Source organism: Hyla sarda, chromosome 9 (genome assembly GCF_029499605.1).
Source record: "Hyla sarda isolate aHylSar1 chromosome 9, aHylSar1.hap1, whole genome shotgun sequence".
In the NCBI taxonomy this organism is placed as follows: domain Eukaryota; kingdom Metazoa; phylum Chordata; class Amphibia; order Anura; family Hylidae; genus Hyla; species Hyla sarda.
In genome coordinates, this window is record NC_079197.1 from 89,550,539 (window position 1) to 89,571,298 (window position 20,760).

The following is a 20,760-nucleotide window of genomic DNA, read 5'->3' on the forward strand; positions in this document are numbered from 1 at the left end:
TTTTTATGTGAAAAGGGGGGGTGATTCAAACTTTTATTAGGGAAGGGGTTAAATGACCTTTATTAACCTTTTTTTTTTCACTTTTCTTTTGCAGTGTTATAGCTCCCATGGGGGGGCTATAACACTGCACACACTGATCTTTTACCCTGATCCCTGCAAAGCCATAGCTTTGCATGGATCAGAGTTCTAGGGTCTCGATTGCTCAAGCCTGCAGCTCAGGCTTGGCGCAATCAAATGCCGATCGGACACAACGGAGACAGGTGAGGGGACATCGCGATTTTATTGTGATAGTCCCGATCAGCCCGACTGAGCTGCCGGGAAGCTTTTACTTTTGTTTTGGATGCGGCGATCAACTTTGATCACCGTGTCTGAAGGGTTAATAGCGCACGGCACAACGATCTGTGCCGTGCGCTATTAGCCCAGGGTCCCGGCTATCATTAGCAGCCAGGACCGACCTGGTGTGATACGGGGTCACGGTGTGACCCCGTTTTAAACACCGGTACCGGGCGCAGGGCGTACAGGTACGCCCTGCGTCCTTAAGAGGTTAAAATATTAGACACAGGGGTAAAGCTATAGGAGTGCAGCAGTATATATATATATATATATATATATATATATATATATATAGTAAGTAGGGTAAACACACACTGTTGTTGGAGTGGTCCTTTACAGGTTTTGCACTGTTACATTGGGGCACATATGCTTTAAGTTACTCATCTGTTACACACTTTTTGTTTAGTGTATGGAAGAAAATTAGAATAGAGTATGGGGGGGGGGGGTAGCATGCTCAACAACTGCCTAGTCTTGATTCACCCTTCATTAAAGTCCTTTTATTTTTCTTTAGACGCAATGTACCCCTATCTCTTAGTAAATATTATTTGAAATTACACAAATATTTTGCTAACACACAAACCGAGGCAAACCTCTGATACCAGGACCCAGGTGCAACTGCTACCTCTGCACTTCCTATAGTTACACCCTTGTTCTCAACTATGCATTAATGAATACACTGTATGATATCTGTAGTAGTTTGGTCTTAGCCACCACCTAACAAAGATGAAATATACAGTTCAAGTTAGTATTAACACTTGACTTGTCAGATGTACAAATAGCACCTCCTCTGGCGTTTTATTCATAGTATTGTAGAGTACTGTTCAAATTACTCATAGAATCAGCAGAAAACATACTCTTCACTTTATTTTCCTTCCAAAAAGTAGTATGACACTTTTGGCATTAAAGGTATAACCTTGAAAACCAACTGAAGTAATCCCCTTCAAAGTCTACTTGTAAAGTGTGAAAAGTGATTATTCTTATTTATGATTGCACTTTGGCAGCAGAATGAATACAGACTCTTACCTTTTGTTTATCTTAGCAAATTGCACATTCTAATACAACACTGGTCTTTTCCTTGCCCGAGAAGATAAGACATTATTATGACAGTGGTGCTAGATACTGTACTTCAAGATGATGAAAGGCTGTAATGAAAACAGAATACATTTCTTAGTTTGGTTCAAAAAATTCAATCTCTAGATTCTCGCATACATGTCTCATAATAATATCTATCTGGAACCTTCTTTCATTACCACCATCAAAAGCTGCAGACTGGGAGGAAAAAAGACAAAATTATACAAATTACAATGGAACCTGTAAATGCCGTCGGCATTTCAAATTCGTACACAAAGCTACAGAAGGCTTTAAAAAAAAAAAAAAAGCAGAACAAGTCTATTTCTACACTAAAATGCAAACAACTGTATTAACCCCTTGGTGCCACAGATTTAGCCTCAATGACAGAGCCCCATTTTTTTTAACTGACACATGGGCCCAAAGAATGTCTACAGTAGAGCTATTTTCCCACGTTTATTTGGATGGTGGGTTTAACTTATTTATCAAGAAGGTGCAGCAGGATGATGAATTTTTCACAGCTCTGCTGTGGTGGGAAAAGCTCTACTACATACACTTTTTTAGGCACTTGTGAGGGAAATAGACACTTTCTCAGGTACTGAATTTAGCAGGTTAGGCATTTTTACTTACTTTCACAGAGCTGCCGGGACATTTTTACTTGCATTTTAGACTCCACAATGAAATTTGATTGTGGTGTCTAAGGGGATAAAGCTGGGCATCACCGTGATCGGTGATGTCAGGCATTAGAGATGGGTCCTGGTGGCAGATAGCCACCATGACCACCCAGCTATGACCTGCGTTCAGCTCCTGAGCACGTGTCATAGAAGGGGAATGGGAGGTTGTCCTCCACAAGAGGTTAAAGGTTGAATTGTGGAACGTAGAAGGTGTAGCTTTGCGCCTTAAAATGTACATTTGCAGAAAAAATAGTGACTATTGACAAAAGTTGGAAATTATAAATACGTGACCACTGCATGGTCAAAAAGAAAAAGTTCTACAGGTAGGCAAAAAGAGTGAAACTGTCTATGTCAAAAGACACATAAAAATCGCGGCGCCAAAACATAGACAAAAAAAAATGCTCTAAAAGCAATGATAAATCTCCCCCAATGTATTTTCCCTTTGGAATAGTTTTTCTGCACCATATGATTCTGAGTTTGTTCTTTCACAGTATCATTTATTTTAGAGATTAATTTTGATTGATATATTTTTTGTTTATAAATTAATTGAATATCAGTCTATAAAAACAACTATATATATAAATGTATGTATGTATGTATGTTCCCTAAGGACTTCTAAACCGCTCAACCAATTTTGATAACATTTTCAGGGAAACTATAGTTTCTGTGAAGTTTGGTTGCGATCAGATGAGGAGGCGAGACATCGTTGATATAAGAGAAAAACCAAATTTGTCATATAAAGCTGTCCAAAAGAAAATCTTTGTTGCCCATAGCAACCAATCACAGTGCAGCTTTTATTTTACCACAGTAGTACAAAAAATAGCAGCAAATCACAACACAGTTTTCATTTTACCTCAGCAGTATAAGAAATGGCAACCAATCGCAGTGCAGTTTTTCCTCAAGTATCCGGAGGATGTTAACATGGCCACATGAAATTTAGAAAAATATCTTTAATCTTTTCAATTGTGAGGCCCTTTGGTCTCGTCAGGCTGCTGCCACCTCCAGGCTGTGTCATTCTGTCACCATATGGTCTCCTCTTGCTGCTCCCTCCTCCAGGCTTGGTAATTCTGCCACATTTTGGTCTCCTCATGCTGGTGCCACCTTCAGGCTGTGTCATGGTGGCGCCATTTGGTCTCCTCATGCTGCAGGCACATTACATAAAAAATGTTATGTTAATCTATTTAAAATCTTCAATTTTTATTTTAAAATATATCTTTAACCCTTTAAGGACACCTGGTTTTTCTACTTTTGTTTTTTCCCCTACCTTTACAAAAATTATAATTCTTAAAATTTTGCACCTAAAAATTCATATCATGTTTTATTTTCTGTGCCACCAATTCTACTTTGTAATGACATCAATCATTTTACCCCAAAATCTACAGCAAAACAATAAAAAAAATCATTGTGCTACAAAATTAGAGAAAAAACGCAAGTTTTTAAATTTTGGGTGCTTCCGTTTCTATACAGTACATTTTCCTGTAAAAATTACACCTTCTTTTTATTCTGTAGGTCCATATGATAAAAATGATACCCTACTTATGTAAGTTTGATTTTGTCGTACTTCTGAAAAAATCGGAACTACTTGCAGGAAAATTTATACATTTAAAATTGTCATTTTCTGACTCATAACTTTTTTTTATTTTTCCGCGTATGGGGTAGTATGAGGACTAATTTTTTTTTGCGCAATCTATTGTGTTTAGCTGTACCACTTTTGTATTGATCGGAATTATTGATAGCTTTTTATTAATTTTTTCATTCTATAAAAAGTGACCAAAAATGAGCTATTTAGGACTTAGCAATTTTTTTTTGCCCATACACCATTGACCTTGCAGTTTAATTAATGATATATTGTTATAATTTGGACATTTCCGCTTGCGGTGATAAAACATATGTTTATTTTTATTTACACTTTTTTATTTTTTTAATGGGAAAAGGGGGTGATTAAAACTTTTATTAGGGAAGGGGTTAAATGGTTCACTTTTATTTTTCACTTTTTTTTGCAATGTTATAGCTCCCATAGGGTGCTATAACACTGCACACACACTGATCTTTTACATTGATCATTGTTTTCCCACAGGATAACATTGATCAATGATTCTGCCGCTTGACTGCTCATGCCTGAATCTCAGGCACTGATCAGTCATTTTTGCGATTGGACACCAGGAGGCAGGTAAGGGGACCCTCCTCTTGCCCTACAGCTGTTCGGGATGCCGCGATTTCACCACGCGATCCTGAACACACCCCTGAGCTAACCAACATTAGTTTACTTTCAATTTAGACGCGGGGAAACTTTGAATGCCGCATATAAAGGGTTAATAACCCGCGATCAGTGCCACGCGCTATTAGCCACAAGTCCCACCCAGGCCGACCCGCTATGAAAGGAGAGGACTCAGGGCATACCGGTATGCCCTTGGTCCTTAAGTGGTTAATCTTTTCAATTGTGAGGCCATATGGTCTCCTCATGCTGATGGCACATTAAATAAAAACATTTTATGTTAATCTATTTAAAATCTTACATTTTAATTATAAAATCTATCTTTAACCGCTTAAGGACACAGCCCATTTTCACCTTAAAGACAAGAGCATTTTTTGCAAATCTGACCACTGTCACTTTAAACATTATTAACTCTAGAATGCTTTTACATTTCATTCTGCTTCTGAGACAGTTTTTTTGTGACATATTCTACTTTATGTCAGTGGTAAATTTTTGTTGATACTTGCATCATTTCTTGGTGAAAAATTTGAAAATTTGATGAAAAATTTGAAAATTTTGCATTTTTTTTACTTTGAAACTCTCTGCTTATAAGCAAAATAGACATACCAAATAAATTATATGTTGATTCACATATCCAATATGTCTACTTGATATTTCCATCTTTAGTTGACATTTTTTCCTTTTGGAAGACAACAGAGGGATTCAAAGTTCAGCAGCAATTTTCCAATTTTTTACAAAATTTTCTAAATCAATCTGAATTTTTCAGGGACCAGTTCAGTTTTGAAGTGGATTTGAGTGGCCTTAATATTAAAAAATACCCTATAAATGACCATATTATAAAATCTGCACCCCTCAAAATATTCAAAATGACATTCAGAAAGTGTGTTAACCCTTTAGGTGTTTCACAGGAATAGCAGCAAAGTGAAGGAGAAAATTCAAAATCTTCGATTTTTACACTGGCATGTTCTTGTAGATCCAGTTTTAGAACTTTTACAAGGGGTAAAAGGAGAGAAATTCCCCTAAAATTTCTAACCTAATTTCTCTCGAGTAAGTAAATGCCACATATGTGGATGTCAAGTGCTCTACGTGTGCCCTACAAGGCTCAGAAGGAAAGGAGCGACAATGGGATTTTGGAGAGTGAGTTTTTCTAAAATGGTTTTTGGGGGGCATGCCACATTTAGGAAGCCCCTATGGTGCCAGAACAGCAAAAAAATAAAAAACACATGGCATACTATTTTGGAAACTACACCCCTCAAGAAACATAACATACAGTGAACCTTAACACCCCACAGGTGTTTGACGACTTTTCATTAAATTTGGATGTGTAAATGATTTTTTTTCACTAAAATGATTTTTCCCCCCAAAATTTTACATTTTTACAAGGGGTAATAGGAGAAAATGCCCCCCAAAACTGAGTATGGAAATACCAAATGTGTGAACATCAAGTGGACTGCAGGCGCACTACAATGCTCAGCTGAGAAATAGTCACATTTGGCTTTTGGATTCAAATTTAGCTGAAATGGTTTTTGGGGGGGCATGTCACATTTAGGAAGCCCCTATGGTGCCAAAACAGCAAACAAAGCTCCATATGGCACACTATTTGGGGAAAAACACCCCTCAAGGACGTATAGGTTACAGTGAGGCTTATCACCCCACAGGTGTTTGACAAATTTCTGCTAAAGTTGGACGTGAAAATTAAAAATTTTATATTTTTCACTAAAATGCTGGTGTTACCCCAAATTTTTCATTTTCACAAGGGGTAATAGAAGAAAAAGCCTCTCAAGACTTTTAACCCCATTTCTTCTGAGTATGGAAATACCCCATGTGTGGATGTAAAGTGATCTGCGGGCGAATTACAATGCTCAGAAGAGAAGGAGCACCATTGGGCTTTTGGAGAGAAAATTCGTTTGGAATGGATGTCTGGGGCCATGTGCATTTACAAAGTCTCCATTGTGTCAGAACAGTGGACCCCTCCACATGTGACCCCATTTTGGAAACTACACCCCTCATAGAATTTAATAAGGGTGTGGTGAGCATTTACACCCCACTGGCGTTTGACAGATCTTTCAACAGTGGGATGTGCAAATGAAAAATTACATTTCTCATTTTTATGGACCACTTTTCGAAAAATCTGACAGTGGGGTGTAAATGCTCACTGCACCTTTTGTTACATTCCTTGAGGGTGTAGTTTACAAAATGGGGCACATGTGGGGGGGTCCACTCTTCAGGCACCATGGAGGCTTTGTAAACGCACATGGCCTTCAATTCCAGACACATTCTCTCTCCACACATGGGGTAATTATATACTCAGAAGTACCCCTTGTGAAAATGAAAAATTTGGGATAACACCAGCATTTTAGTGAAAAAAAAAAAAAATTTCATTTTCACGTCCAACTTTAACAAAACTTCTTCAAACACCTGTGGGGTGTTAAGGCTCACTATACCCCTTGTTACGTTCTGTGAGGGGTGTAGATTTCAAAATTGGGTCATATGTGGGTGTTTTTCTTCTTTTTTTTTGCATTTATGTCAGAATCAATATAAAGATCAGCCACCACTGTGCAAATCACATTAAATGTGCATGTCACTCTCACTCCTGAGCCTTGTTGTGCGTCCATAGAGCATTTTACATCCAAATATGGGGTATTTCCTTACTAATTTTGGGGTCTTTTTTCCTTTTACCTCTTGTGAAAATGAAAAGTATGGGGCAATACCAGCATGTTAGTGTAAACTTTTTTTATTTTTTATAATAACATGCTGGAGTAGACCCCAACTTTACCTTTTCATAAGGGGTGAAAGGATGTGTGTTTTTCTGTGGAAAACAATGAGATTGTGGTGGCCCCCTATAGAAAGGAGAACACGGGAAATTCAATCCTACAAGCTACATCGTGCCATCCCCAACATGTTCTCCGCAACATCCCCTATGGGGAATGGTGCAGATTAAGACGTAACTGTAGCAAACAAGAAACGTTTATACATGAATCGGATCTGCTCTTTAATAGATTACGGGAAAGAGGATATCACCCGGAGACCCTCAACAAGGCTAGAAACAGAGCGGCCAAATTGGATAGACAGGATCTTATTGAACATAGTACAAAAGATAAGGAACAAACAACGAGACAGGACAGGGCTCATCCCCCTTTCTTTATCACACAGTATAGCAAACAATTTCATAAAATCAATAATATCATTGAGAAAAATTTACCTATACTGCATCAAGACACTGTCTTATATAATCTTTTACAGGTCTTCAAAATGGTGTCTGCCTTCCTGGTGCTGGACATCTTCCGTTTTCTAAAGGAGGAAAAGCCCCCCAAATTTGTTAGCCAATTTCTCCCAAGTACGGAAATACACCATATGTGGCCTTAAACTGTTGCCTTGAAATACGACGGGGTTCCAAAGTGAGAGAGCGCAATGCGCATTTGAGGCCTAAATTAGTAATTTGCATAGGGAAGGACCCGGATGCAAAAATTACACTTGCCTCCAATACCAAAATTACCCTATGGCTGGGGTTTCTCAAACAGGGTGCCTCCAGCTGTTGCATAAATCCCAGCATGCCTGGACAGTCAATGGCTGTCCGGCAATACTGGAAGTTGTTGTTTTGCAACAGCTGGAGGCTTTTTTTTGGGGGGGGGGGTAACTGTGTGTAGGGAGCCAGAATCGCCGCAAATCGCCGATCTGAATTGGTCTTATCTCAAGACACCCCCAAGGAAATTTCAGCAGGCATCCCGATCCAGTACCCGCTGCTATGCCCTGTGTCCTTGACGGGTTAACATTTATAAATGTGAGGCCCTATTGTCTCCTTATGCTCCAGCCACCTCCATGTTATGTCATTGAGCAGCCATGTGGTCTCCTCACGTTGCTGGCACATACATAAACATTTTAAATAATAAATAATTTTCATTAATTTGAATAAATTAATTTTAATAAATTTTTATTAATAATTTAAAAAAAAATACCCCTCCAGCATACCCTGTGTGCAAGGCACGGCAGTGTTACGCTGTTCTTCACATGGTTTTCCTTGGTGAAAAGAGTCACACAGGGGAGGAACTGCTAAAAGTCATTCATCAAAAAATCGAATCATGGCTTACTCCACAAAAACCAAAAATGTGAAACACGGTGACCAACAACGGGAAGAACATCTTGTCTGTGCTGCTTCAAGGAAGCCTGAGCCATGCACGCTGCTAGGCACACATGTTTAATCTGGTTGTCAAGCGATTCCTGAAGTTTTTCCCCCATCTGCCAGACATCCTAACAATGATAAGGAAACTTTGCATGTACTTCAGCCACTTGTACACCACACCCTCCTAGAGCTGCAGCGTCAGAACGGTATCCCCTAACATAGTCTGATTTGCGACGTTTCCACAAGTTGGAATTCCACCCTCCATATGTTGGACCGACTATACGAACAGAGAAAAGCCATCACCGATTTCTTGATGATCCAAGCGGATAGGGGGACTCCCCTGTGTAACTTCAATGTCAACCAGTGGCAGCTCATATGTTAAACCTTCCGTTTGCTCAGGCCCTTTGAGGAAGCCACATTATTAGCCAGTCGCCAGGATTACGGGATGAACAACGTCATTCCACTGCTTCATATCCTACATCACATGTTGGAAACGATGGCTGGTCAGGGCACTGGAGACGTGGCGCCTACATCTCGATGCAACATGAGCCCTGTGTGGGCTGATCTGGAGGAGGAGGGGGACAGTTAAGCACAGCAAGGTTTTGCGAAATGTATGGTTTTTATAGTCATCTGACATGAGAGGAGGAGTAGAAGCAGGCTGTGGAGACACAGGGTGATGAGGAAGACGAGACAGAGCACCCAGACTCACTGTGGCTGTTACGCCTAGCGCTCCGGGCCCCCGCTCCTCCCCGGAGCGCTCACGGCGTCTTTCTCCCTGCAGCTCCCCGGTCAGTCCCGCTGACCGGGAGCGCTGCTCTGTCATGGCCGTTGGGGATGCGATTCGCACAGCGGGACGCGCCCGCTCGCGAATCGCATCCCAGGTCACTTACCCGTTCCCGTCCCCTGCTGTCATGTGCTGGCGCGCGCGGCTCCGCTCTCTAGGGCGCGCGCGCGCCAGCTCCCTGAGACTTAAAGGGCCAGTGCACCAATGATTGGTGCCTGGCCCAATTAGCTTAATTGGCTCCCACCTGGTCCCTGACTATATCTAACCTCCTCCCATGCACTTCCTTGCCGGATCTTGTTGCCCTTGTGCCTAGTGAAAGCGTTTTGTGTGTTTAAAACCTGTGTACCAGAACTTCTGCTATCTCCCCTGACTACGAACCTTGCCGCCTGCCCCCGACCTTCTGCTACGTCCGACTTTGCTTCTGCCTACTCCCTTGTACCTCGCCTATCTTCAGCAGCCAGAGAGGTGAGCCGTTGCTAGTGGATACGACCTGGTCACTACCGCCGCAGCAAGACCATCCCGCTTTGCGGCGGGCTCTGGTGAAAACCAGTAGTGTCTTAGAACCGGTCCACTAGCACGGTCCTCGCTATCCCTCTCTGGCACAGAGGATCCACCTCCTGCCAGCCGGCATCGTGACAGTGGCCATATAGTCTCCTCATGCTGCTGGCACATTAATTAAAAATTTTCATGTTAATGTATTTGAAATCTTCAGGTCTCGTCTGGCTTTTGCCACCTCCAGGCTGGGTTGTCGGGCTCGTCGAGCTGTTGCCACCTCCAGGCTGGGTCGTTCTGCCACTAGATGGTCTCCTTTTGCTGCCGCCAATTACAGGCTGTGTAATTCTGCCACATTATGGTCTCCTTATGTTGCTGCCACCTCCAGGCTGTGTCATTGTGCCCCCATATGGTCTCCTCATTCTGTTGGCACCTTAAATTAAACTTAAATCTAAAATCTTCAATTTAAAATTTACAAACTGTCATTGACTCCTTGTTATATTGGATTTTGTGGTCATATAGTATTAGTTCAAAGTAAACGCTTTGAGCACACGGGACATTAATTTGTGAATCTAATCAAAATCTTAAATTTAGAAAAAAATCTATGTAATTTTCTTAACATTTTGGCCCTATGGTCTTCGATGTCATATATTACCTGTGGAATTACTAAAGAATCCATTGAAACAGGTTGGAGCAATAACAATGAACCATAACTGATTACATGAAACATTTGCACTTTCACAGTCGGGGGGACGCTGAGAGGCAGGGGCTGGAACAGGAGGTAGCTCGCCTCACGAAGGACCGCCAGCTCGATGCTCGCCAGAATTGGTCCTCAAAAAAGAATAATTTTTTTTTTTAAATAAGTAAAAATTAAATTAAATTAAAATGACATTAACATATCTCTTTCATCTCTTCAGTTGTGATACCATATGGTCTCCTGACCCTGCTGCCACATCCAGACGCTCTGCGCCAGTGATTCTAAAAGCAATGCCTGTAATCTGCATGTCATACTGAATAACAGTATTGTTTGACTAATACAGCACATGCGTGTTACGACAAGGCAAAGTGTTCTACACCCCTATCGAAGCTCCCTGTTGGCCATAAATAGCCGTTTTTAATAGAGAGTCACTGCAAATAAATTCGGACCAAACCAAATTTTTTCTGAAAATTTGGCGAATTGGCAGAATTGATTTTTTTCAAAAATTTGCCCATCTCTAGTCATAAGGTAAATTTTTGTCGAGATTTCGTTATATGATTTCCTCCTATAATAACCCTATTTTTAATTTTCACAGACAAAATTAAGGAGACTTCACCTGGGTAACAATCCTCCCTCTCCTTTTTTTTCTCCCCCAAAATCTCTTTCATTTCTTTAATTTAGTTTCCCTTGCTACCAACATTATTTACTCAGTACACCATCCCAACTTTACACCTTCTCTACCCCACCATACACTATCTTTATTTCCATAGCATACATTTCATTCCTGCACCCTACAGCCACATATACTCTTATTTACACATACTTATCCCATATACTTCCTCTTATGGCTAATATGCTGGCTTCTGTATCTAGCTGTGGCCTGCCCCCTTTTCCCCACACTTTGGATGATTTTCTGTTTGTTTCCATGCTGATTCAGATCAGTAAGTGACCTTCTCTATGCACACACCCATGTCATTGGTGCCAACTGTGGATGCACATGGCATGCTACATCACTTTTTGTGCTACATCACTATGAAGGGCATCTTCATGGGCCTTCTCTCCTCCATTTATACCTGGTTCCAGTCATCTTGGTCCTTCCGATCTACTGTAATGATGCTTTCTTCCTACATCTCCAGCCACTGGCCCCCCCCTTATTTTTTTCTCCTCTCCTTCTTTCCCTATTTCAAGCCCCAGTTATCCATTGGGTATAATTAGTGGGCTTCATTAGTCATACATATTTTTTTATAATTATTTGTGACATTGTTTAGCTGTATGCAACCTGCTATGCTTTAAATGTATTTGCATTTGTCATATACATTAACACATGGCTTTTGATATGCCTGATGGGGGTACAACTGCATGCCCCTCCCCTTTCTCTTCCCTGGTTCCTTCCTTTAGTTAGCTTCTAGTGCTTTACAAAATGTCACGTTATTTTCTTCTTTGCTCTTTTAATTTCTCCTTTGTTCTTTTCAAATAGGGCTTTGCAAAGATCCGAGGTGGACCGAAACATTGCACACACTACATACCTACTACTATTTCTAAAAGCTTATTTCAGATGCAGTAAAACTAATTCAATTGTACCGATCAATTGTGTTGCTACTTTTACCTTTATTCTTATTTTTTCACATTGATGTGTTAACAACAGAGTGCTGTGAACTTTCTTTTAAACGTTGTTGCATTTAACAGACTCAGCACTGCTATACCTGTACTTAGTAAGTGATAAGTGCCAAAAATGAACTAACAGTTTGTCTAAATTGCTGTATGTTCTGAGGGACTTTCCCTTTTGGCAATATACAGCAAACTGAAATGTTTCTCAATGACACCTCTATTAGACATGACCTCCAAGGTTCCTGTATGACCTCCTAGGGGAAAGTGCAAGAAGGATCAATTGCCAGCAGATAAAATATCTTTTATGATGTTTTAAAAAGAATAACAGTTTGGTCCTCTCATGTTCCTATTTTATATGTAGCTACATAAACTGTAAGGCCATCGGATATTAATGGATATCTACTATAAAACAGCCAAGTGAATTGAGATGAACTGCACAAGGTGTAAGAAGCATAGAGAATAGCTTTGCAGATTGAAAAGTTCTGGAAACACTTTATTTCTCGATGTATTTAACATTTCGTAATACTATAATATTATCTTAATATTTATTATGTAAGCTCTTAGGCTATGTAATAAAAGCCATGATGTTGTGAGAGATATTTTGCACAGGGTTTTGTTGTGGTTTTGATCCTGGTTGTTTAACCCTTTAGAAGTTGAGATCAATTCTGACAGCGGCATCTAAATGGTAAGGTAAAGTGAGGTTTCCTTTGTCACACCATAGCCTTATCACAGAGTTCGGATGGGTTGCCAGGGCAGTTGAGATCTTAACAATGAGATTGGGGACCTAACAGGCTACCTGTTAAAGTAACACTGACAGGCATAATACATTGGAATGAATAAATAAAAAAATATATATTTACAACATACAAATAGATGCCAAAGTCCTTTATAATTTTTTTTTTAAATCATTATTGGTATCACTGCATTGTATATACATTTTTTATATAATGAACACATTATTTACAAGGAAAATTTTTGCGTTTCTATTTTTTGTTTATCCCAAATTAAATAACATGTGATCAAAGAGTTGTAGAAATTAAATAAAACTACAATTACTCAAAAATATGTCATATTACAGCTTTGTTGAGAGAAAAATAAATAAAACTCATAGGTCAGAAAAATACATTTTAAAAGTGTTTTTACTGTATAAAAGGAGAAAGACATAAAAGAAATATTGTTGTGCCCTGCAAAATATAGTTAACATGTAATTCATATAACATGAAGAACTCCACAAAAATAAACCCCCCAAAAAAGCAATGGGGACATTGTTGTTTTTTTCCCCACACCCCATAAAAAATTTATATTAGTTATACCTTTATACAGGCAACTACATCAACAGAAAAAGTGTAGGTTATGAATTTAATGAAAAAAAAACAAACTATGAAGATTGAAAAATTAAGAAAAAAGTGTTATTCTTAAGTACCAAATAAAGCTGTGCCATTTAGGGATTAAAGGAAACCTTTTTGAATAAATTGTATGGATTTTTTCTTCTCTTATTCTTTGCTGACATTGCTTTATAAAGCATCCCCAAAGCTTGAGACAGCATGTCCCTTTCTTATTTCTGTCAGATGTAGTGATTTTTTGAAGACTTTTAGTGAGTTCAGACATATTGATTTTCCCACATATTACATACTGTAACTGGGTTGATTCAAGATAGCAGGACAGGTAGGACGTAGGTTTTGTTTTATAAATATGTAAAAGGTATTAGGAACCTATGCACTATAATAAAAGTTAGATTTAACATGACATTTAACTCAATACATAATATCTAACTGTACAATTGTTAATATGAATGTTATAAATATGAAAATGAAAAAGAAGGTAAATTCCCCTATACAGGGCAAAATAAAAAAAAACGTTTAAACAATTGCCCTGATTTACTAAGAGCGGAGTGTAGTTTTTTTTGTGGGTTTTAATCATGCACAATTTTTTTCCACAGTATTTACTAATGTTTACATTTTGCTTTTTTTATACATGTTCTGATCTGTCTGGTTTTCCTCAGATCAAATCCCCACATTTTCTGTGGAAACCTTAGTAAATATGCTGTGTTTTTATGAAAATGTCAGTGATATGCCCCTTTTCAGTGACCACACCCCTTTCCCCTATGACCACGCCCCTTTTCGGGTTACCATATAAAATAGAGAGTTGGTAGGGTATTTTTAAATTCTGGCTCAAATCCTGGTGCAGACAGAATTTCTGGGGCAATGTGCCAAATATTCGTCTATATATTTGCGAAATATCGTGAATTTGAATATGGCCAATGCAGCTCATCACTAGCCACAAATACTTCTCATAGAATCCAAGTGACCAGACCACAGTTATGATGCATTATTTCCCCAACTACAGATGTGCCTCAAATCAATTTTATTGCAGATGTGCTTCCCATAAGTGTCCCATCCCTTAAAGTGTAAAAGACATTACACAAAAAAGTTTAATTGAAAATATGTCCCTCTCTATTAGAATACTACAGCTAGATGGTAAACAGGGATCCCTCCCTGAAACCTTAAACTGCCATTGCGCCATTGTAACTGTGTACTGGCAGTGATACTATACCCGATGCCAGAGATAGAGAGTACCAGGTACAGCCAGGAGCATCAGAAACAGCCAAGCATGCAGTGCGGGAGTGGCTTAGTCATCCCCTGCTACTGAGTAGCAAGCTATTCCTAGTGCTGTGCATCTATAAATAACTTTACTGGATGGTAGCATGTACTGTATATCTCTATGGATAAACCTTTTTGTGCCTAAAGAAAATATTCTACCTGTGGGGGTGGAGTTGGGGTTGGGTGCTTACAGCAAATCACTTACCATGCAACACGTGCCACTGGCCTCTCTCCTCTGTTGCTCAGTCAGCCTGCTCCCCAGGTGGTCCAGAACAGAACTGAAGTAAAGTAATGATCTCTGGCTCCTCCTTAGTCCTATTGACTCATATTGTCTATAAGTCAGTTCAGACCAGGATCCTTCATCCTTTCCCGCAGCACAGTCACGCAAGGAACGTCGTTGCTGTGCCACTCTTCTAGTCACATGCCAGAGACGGCAATGACATAGTAGACTGTTTGTTTCTACAAAAAAATAAATAAATAATAATAATAATAAAACTTGCTTATTGCTATAACTCATGGAAATGCATGTGTAACCATTTCAGTAAACAGTAGAAATAGATAAAAGTCCACTCAGAAGGAATTAGAAGTAGAGTTTTAATTTTAAACCATTATTATGGAAGACGTACCTGGCTAGCCAATCGCATAGCAATCCTGGAAAATGAATCCTTTATCTTCACTAGTACAGATATTTTGGTTGTAGACATCATTCCCGTACACAAGTAACAATGGATGACAGAGCACAAAGCTAGCTAAGCTCTTTTTTGACAGACAACATTGCCAACAACAACTTTATCAGGGCAATGCATACACACAGTGCTTGGCGTTACATTCATTTGTTGCCACAATCAAATTAACTGTGTTCTGTCGAGTTGGATTTTCTGTTTTACTAGTGTCTTATAAATTCATGAACAGTTTGTTTTCAAAGTGCAACATTTTTAGGGAACTTCATTTCTCTCGTGTCTCATGTCACATCATGAATTGTGATTTATACATAAGTGCTGAGGGCAGTAGCTGCCTTTTACTGCATTTTTTCCTAAAATAAACCTTCACCAACTAAAAGATTATAAGGCAAATACTCTTGTTCTAAAGTTGTAGATATTGTTGATGACAAACACAGACATTATGTAATAAGCATTTGTTTCCACATGTGTAATATTCACTAATGCAAATGTCTTTTTCCAGTAGCTCATATGCATGTAGGGAAATTAGCCGTCTGGTAATAGCCTCTATACAGAACAAAACATAAATGTGACAATAGTGGGTGGAAGAGGGGAAGCCAAGATTCAAAGGCCCCTGTGCAAATGCATTATATGGCTTATTGCTCTCTAACAGCTCAGCACAGAGCACCCACTTATACCTCTCTAGCAACCAATCAGTAATTGTGAGCTATGGAATTCATTAGCTCAGTACTTTACATGCAATCTAAAAGACAGCATGGAACTATAGGCTCCATATAATCTTAAAGTGTTAAGGTGTCATTGCATCCCCTCCTATTTTAAAGAGAGCCTATCATGTTGAAAATACAGTCCAATCTGCAGGCTGCATGTTATAGAGCAGAAACTGCTGAGCATACTGATCTATAGTTGTGTGGGGAAAGTTCCAGGATAAACTTGTCTTATCATTTATTAATGTAAATCTCTGCTTATTCTGGGATAAGTAGTAAAGTGGGTATGGAGTAAGACTGCACAATGGATTGTTCATTTCCTTCTGCACTATAACATGCTGCCTGCATTTTTATGGTGACATGTTCCCCTAAAATGGCCATTTAACTCCTAAATGACTAGTGGAGGGTGCGAATATTGGTGTGGTGTCCCGTTACCGCATCCTATCCGGTACCTGTGTATATAGGTCCCCATAGCCAGAGTCCCTAGGACATCGGGGTCGTTTTGTCTAGTTTGCCCCTTGTCACCTCTCGTCTAGATAGTCATTGAGCTAATAGTATGTTCAGGATTTATGTAAATATAACAGTATAAATGTATATAAATAATTAATTACCTGTCCGGAGCGTGGCAGGACCTGCGGGTCACGTGATCAGGTAAACTCTATGGTTTTTGCTTAAGGACCTTTGGAGGTCCCTGTGACGTATTGCGCCCACTATGCTTTGTGCCGGTGAGTGACAGATATTCGGACCAATGGAAACAACCCCGCCCCTGCCCATATAAGGGAGTGGCGGCCATGATTTCTCTCTCTTGTTCCTGCACAGCCAAGCAGTAAGCATCTCTCTTGTTCCCGGGCTGTCAAACGAGCAGGATCTGCACAGCTATCTTCCGCAGTGAGTTAGGCCTGAGCCTTGCAGCAACGGCTGATCTATTCAGAATCGTGAGTGTATCAATTCCTAAGCACTCTGCAAGATCACCGGACCTTATCTATCCCCTAAATCCGGACGGATCTTCGCAAATTATCCTAAATTCAGAGACTTGTATTATTACTCACGGTCCGCAACAACTGTCAGTCACTGAACTATATAGAGACTGTTTGCATGACTGTTTTATCTAAATCCAACTCGACAGAACACAGTTAATATAGAGACTGTTATTGTGCATTGGATGTACCGCAAGCCTTTCAGTAAAGTTTATTCAAGCTCAAGTTCAATTACCTTGTGGACCTTCAGTCATTTTATACATGCACCTATCGTTACTGGGAAGGGCGGCAATAGGCCGGAGAATTACCTCAGCATTATAGCCCTCAGCCTGGCGTCACGAACTATAGGGATAACCTTAACCCCTCATTTACCTAAACAATACCCCAGCTACCATACACCCCCAAGGGCTACCACATTGGCATTTCAAATTTTTAGCGTGAATATCGCAAATTTATTCCGCATATGCATATGTGAATATTCTCATATTCCTTCTTTTCATTTGTGGCCCAATTAGAATGATGCAAATACCCTTGTCAGAGGTTATCAACAACATCCCTAGCAACCAATAGTAAAGTTGCCCACCCCCCTCACTGTTTTCTTCCTCGAATACGCGAATATGCGCATATAAGGAATACGCGAAATTTGCAAATATAAGACGAATATTCGTCTATATATTCAAGAAATATCGCAAATTTGAGTATGGGCAATGCTGCTCATCACTATTAATGATGCAGGGGGTGATTACATTGCAACAAAAAAAAAGTGTAAAATAATCTTTATATATATATATATATATATATATATATATAAAAAAAACTCAATGGCCCTCATTTACTATTGCAAACCCGACATGTTTTGTCAGGTTGTGCGCCAGATTCTGTCGCATTGCACCAGAAATTTTGTCTGCGCCAGATTGTGCGCCAGAAATTGTGCCAGAATTGAAAAACCCCTGAGTAACTCTCCATTTTGCTAAGAAAACCCGAAAAAAGGAAAAAGGGACGTGGCCACCGGGAAAAGGGGTGTGTGGTCTCCAAAAAGGGGCATGTTCCCGACATTTTCACAAAAAAAACCAACATATTTACCAAGGTTTCCACATAAAATGTGGTGGATTTGAGCTGAGGAAACCCCTACAGATCAGAGCATGTGTATAAAAAGCAAAATGTAGGGAAAGGGGAAAATGTAGGGAAACCTTAATAAATACCGTGGAAAATATATTTTAGGGAATTAAAACCCACAAAGAAACCTACACTCCACTCTTAGTAAATCAGGGCCATTAATGTGTGTGTGTATGTATGTGTGTATGTATGTGTGTATGCTCCAGCATTACGTCCAAACGACTAAAGATATTAACTAGTGTTGCTCGCGAATATTCGCAATTCGAATTTTATTCGCGAATATCGCATATTCGCGAATTCGCGAATATTCGCGAATATAGCGCTATATATTCGTAATTACGAATATTAGTTTTTTTTTTTTTTTTTTTTCACAGTACACATCACAGTGATCATCCCTCTCTGCTTCCAGCTTATGTGGTGTAAGAAGGCTCTAATACTACTGTGTGAGACCGGTGTGCGAATGTTCGCATATGCGAAACTTTGAATATGCTAATTTTCACATATGCGGATTTTCATTTATGCTAATTTTGCATATGCGAATTTTCGCATATGGTAATTTTCGCACACGCGAATATTCGCATATGCGAAAATAAAACGAGAATATTACGAATATGCGAATATTCGCGAATATGACGAATATTCGTCCATATATTCGCGAATATTCGCGAATTCGAATATGGCCTATGCCGCTCAACACTAATATTAACATGAAACTTGGCACACATGTTACTTATATGTCAACAACAAACATAGAATAGGTGATTTAACCCTTACTCACCCCCATTTGCCAGGGGTGGAGTTTTTGTTTAAAGTCCCATGCAAGTCTATGGGAAATATATGTTACTGCATAACTTCCAAACGGCTGGAGATATTTCAATAATACTTGGTCACATATGTCCACTTAAATAATATGTCCAATTAAAATATAGGATAGATAATTTAATATTTAACTACCCCCATTTGTGAGGGTCGGGGTTTTTGTTTAAAGTCCCATGCAAATCAATGGGAAATGTATGTTCCCACATAACTTCCGTATGGCTGGACATATTTCAATACCTGGTACACATATTAAGGGTTGGGATAGGAGGTCGGGAGGGGAGTTCAAGATAGGAGGTTGAGATAGGAGTACGGGATATGAAGACGGGATAGGAGGAAGGGATAGGAGGTTTGGATAGGAGGCAAGATAGGAGGTCGAGATAAGAGGACGCGATATGAGGACGGGATATGAGGACGGGATAGGAGGACGAGATAGGAGGTCGAGATATGAGGACGGGATATGAGGACGGGATAGGAGGTCGAGATAGGAGGACATAGTAACATAGTAACTAGTGTTGCTCGTGAATATTCGCAATACGAATTTTATTCGCGAATATCGCATATTCGCGAATTCGCAAATATTCGCGAATATAGCGCTATATATTCGTAATTACGAATATTCGTTTTTTTTTTGTTTTTGTTTTTCACAGTACACATCACAGTGATCACCCCTCTCTGCTTCCAGCTTGTGTGGTGTAAAGAAGGCTCTAATACTACTGTGTGAGACTGGTGTGCGAATTTTCGCATATGCGAAAATTAGCATATGCTAAATTTCGCATATGCTAATTTTCGCATACCTGAATTTTCGTATATTTTCGCATATGCGAAAATAAAGCGAGAATATTACGACTATGCGAATATGCGAATATTCGCAAATATATGACGAATATTCGTCCATATATTCGCGAATATTCGCGAATTCGAATATGGCCTATGCCGCTCAACACTAATAGTAACATAGTTCATAAGGTTGAAAAAAGACTGGAGTCCATCAAGTTCAACCTGTAACCCTAATGAGTCCCTACTGAGTTGATCCAAGGCAAAAAACCCTCATACTAGAGGTAAAAATTTCTTCCTGACTCCAAATATGGCAGTCAGAATAAATCCCTGGATCAACGTTCTGTCCCTATAATTCTAGTATACATAACCGGTGATGTTATTATTCTCCAATAATGCATCCAGACCCATTTTGAACTCTTTTACAAAGTTCACCATGACCACCTCTTCTGGCAGAGAATCCAACAGTCTCACTGCTCTTACAGTAAAGAACCCCCATCTGTGCTGGTGTAGAAACCTTCTTTCCTCTAAACGTAGAGGATGCCCCCTTGTTATAGATACAGTCCTGGGTATAAATAGATCATGGAAGAGATCTCTGTACTGTCCCCTGATATATTTATACATAGTTATTTGGTCACCCCAAGCATTCTTTTTTCTAAACTAAATAACCCTAATTCTGATAATCTTTCTGGGTACTGTAGTCCTCCCATTCCCCGTATCACCCTAGTTGCCTGTCTTTGAACCCTCTCCAGCTCCACTATATCTTTCTTGTAAACTGGTGCCCAGTACTGTGCACAGTATTCTATGTGTGGTCTGACTAGTGATTTGTACAGTGGTAGAATTATTTCCTTGTTGTGGGCATCTATGCCCCTATTGATGCACCCCTTGATTTTATTTTCCTTGGCCGCAGCTGCCGACACTGGTCACTACATCTAAATTTACTGTTAACTAAGACTCCCAAGTCCTTTTCCACGTCAGTCGTCCCAAGTGTGCTCCCATTTAATACATAATCCCAGCCCGGATTTTTCCTCCCCATGTACATTACCTTACATTTATCAGTGTTGAACCTCAGCTGCCACTTCTCATCCCAAACCTCCAA

General features: G+C 39.6%; 1 protein-coding gene across 2 annotated transcripts in view; it reads right to left on the reverse strand.

Moving 5' to 3' along the window:
• Nucleotides 1-20,760, reverse strand: part of LOC130291272 (protein kinase C delta type-like) — a 171,828-nt gene that overhangs the window by 59,410 nt on the left and 91,658 nt on the right. For both annotated transcript variants that reach the window (XR_008847858.1, XM_056539851.1), the window contains exons 2-4: nt 14,797-15,050; nt 2,929-3,217; nt 1,357-1,475 (exon numbers count right to left, since the gene is read on the reverse strand). The gene's annotated coding sequence lies outside the window, so the exon portion shown is untranslated. The remainder of the gene's footprint in view (nt 1-1,356; nt 1,476-2,928; nt 3,218-14,796; nt 15,051-20,760) is intronic.